Genomic DNA, 548 nt, shown 5'->3' with positions numbered 1-548 from the left:
ATGCATAGAAACAGTCGTTTTCCAGGAGAGAGGTGGGCTTGTCTGTCATAATTGCAGCCTGACTTGACTTAAATCTCACCACCTATGTTGTCTGTCCTCACAGTGCCTTGGATCATGGCCTGCATGTTGCTGAGTTTGATTAATTTTAACTGCAGAGCATCTACTCTATGTGGCCTATCCCCACAGGCAAGCCTGCTTTCAGAGAAATTCAGGGTAGGATAGGAGGATGAGATGGTACTATCTTGGGGAGAACAGGGCAGCTTGAAGACTGATGGAATATGGCACAAATTTGGGCCTGTGGAACTTTGAATACCTGACTGGAGAAATTTTTTTTTAAATTTCTTTACTAGGGAACAGTCCTACCTGAGCCGGAGATGGCCTGAATGACTTATTCAGTGTATTTAGTTTTATATTTGATGTGTTGTTATGCCCGAGTGTTTGCGTCTGAGAGACCACCAAGGAGCCAAGCACCGATGCAATCACACGAGGGTTTATTCAGCAAGCTTAAGCTTGGGCCCAAGTATACCCGACACAGCAGAGTAGGGACT

This window comes from Mustela nigripes, chromosome X, assembly GCF_022355385.1.
Source record: "Mustela nigripes isolate SB6536 chromosome X, MUSNIG.SB6536, whole genome shotgun sequence".
Classification (NCBI taxonomy): domain Eukaryota; kingdom Metazoa; phylum Chordata; class Mammalia; order Carnivora; family Mustelidae; genus Mustela; species Mustela nigripes.
This window is presented reverse-complemented; position numbering follows the sequence as displayed.